The following is a 2075-nucleotide window of genomic DNA, read 5'->3' as shown; positions in this document are numbered from 1 at the left end:
CACGTGTGCTTGTGTGTGTGTGTGTGTGTGTGTGTGTGTGCGTGCGTGCGTGTGTGTGTGTGTGTGTGTGTGTGCTTGTGTGTGTGTCTGCGTGTGTGTGTGCTTGTGTGTGTGCGTGCGTGTGGGTGTGTGTGTTTGTATACGTACAGTACAGTTAGGGAACAGGTGGAACAGCTATCTTTGCTAGATAAACACACCATAAACAGAGGAACGGTTGAGACCGCTTTAAGTCTGTTAGGCTGGGTAAACAATGGGCAGGTATTCTTCTTATTTGTGTGAGTGACTGTGTGTGTGTGTGTGTGTGTGTGTGTGTGTGTGTGTGTGTGTGTGTGTGTGTGTGTGTGTGTGTGTGTGTGTGTGTGTGTGTGTGTGTGTGTGTGTGTGTGTGTGTGTGTGTGTGTGTGTGTGTGTGTGTCAGTGCACATGCCAGTGTCAGCGGGTGTCCCCTTGCTGCTATTTGTAGCTCCAATAGCAAATTAGTTGAACTATCAAGCTTCCAACTGCTCTGGTATTTGCCCCTATGAACTATGCTGAGCTCTTCTATCATAAAAAGCATTCAATTGATCCAATACACGATGTGGCTGCAGAAACAAAAACATGAGCCAGATCAAATGCTGTATGCCTGTATGCTATGGTCTTATTGCTGTTGGGAGATATACATTGCATTTACCCCACACAGTCACCCCACAAGCATGCCCCCCCCTGCTTACAGTGTGTGTCTCAGTGGACCTTCAAGTGGTGTTGCGACAACAGACTGAAGAACGAACCTTTGTGTGTGTGTGTGTGTGTGACTACTAGCTGTGTGTGTGACTAGCTGTGTGTGTGACTAGCTGTGGGGGTGGAAGTAAACGCCATCTTTCTCCCCGTCAATGAGTGCACAGAGAGGGGGCAGCTGCAGCTACATGGCCCTGCGCCCTGCTCTCCTGAAAGACCTGTCAGCTGCAAGACACACATGCACACGCACACACACACACGCATATACACACACACACACACACACACACACACACACACACACACACACACACACACACACACACACACACACACACACACACACACAAATAGGATTCTTTAGGATGAGACAGGATTTGGCAGGCTATCTAGATCCAAAGCAAGCTCTAGTTTCTCACATTTGACATTAACAAACAGACGTGTGACTCTAAAGATGCTATCTGCATGCGTATAGAATGCAGAGCACAGAGTTTGGAGTGCCAGCCCACTGGGTGTGTGTTCTGTGCTCACTGAGCCCTCTTTGTGAATGGCACCTCCTATCTTCATGCCTGTGTGTGACACCCGGTCGGAGCATGTGTTGTTGCTTGCAGAGCGTGTGTGCACAAGTATGTATTGTGTGTAAGAGAGAAGAAGAGATTGGTGGAGAGACAGTCACAGTGATATGAGAGAGAGAGGGAGAGAGAGAATATGTGTGTGCATCATGGCAGTGAATGGCTGACTAGGGAGGATTTGGTTGCAGATACCAGAGAGGAGCAGACTGCTAATCTGTCTGACCTGTGAGGAGAAGGGTACAGACACCACACAAACATCTCCTCCTCCAACTGGGTGCAAAAGTCAGCCACTCCTCTGCTGAAGAAGCACTGTGCTGAGTGAGGACTCTCTTACAGACCATTCCATCAGTGACTACGTTTACATGCACACAATATTCCACTATTATTTGGAAAATGACAATATTCTGAATTTGATAAGGGTCATGCTAAATGCTAAATTCGGAAAAAGGGCAAATTCTGAAAATGCAACTGGAATATGCTGTTTACATGAGTCATGTAAACAGCATATTCCAGTTGCATTTTCAGAATTTGCCCTTTTTCCGAATTTAGCATTTTCCGATTCAAGGTCCTTACACACCGAGCACGTATTTTTCGTGCGATTAATTCGCACGTCAATAATATTTTCCGAACCTATATCAGTCAATGCAACCGTGCATACCAACGGCGAAGTTTCGCCCAGCGTTATTGCGGTGTTTATTTTTTCGAACCACGTTCGATTTTTCAGAAATTCGCTTCCGACGTGTACACATCTGTGGCTGTGATTGACAGGTGGGTCAAAACTCGCATCGC

Source organism: Poromitra crassiceps, assembly GCF_964638095.1.
Source record: "Poromitra crassiceps genome assembly, chromosome: 3".
In the NCBI taxonomy this organism is placed as follows: domain Eukaryota; kingdom Metazoa; phylum Chordata; class Actinopteri; order Beryciformes; family Melamphaidae; genus Poromitra; species Poromitra crassiceps.
This window is presented reverse-complemented; position numbering follows the sequence as displayed.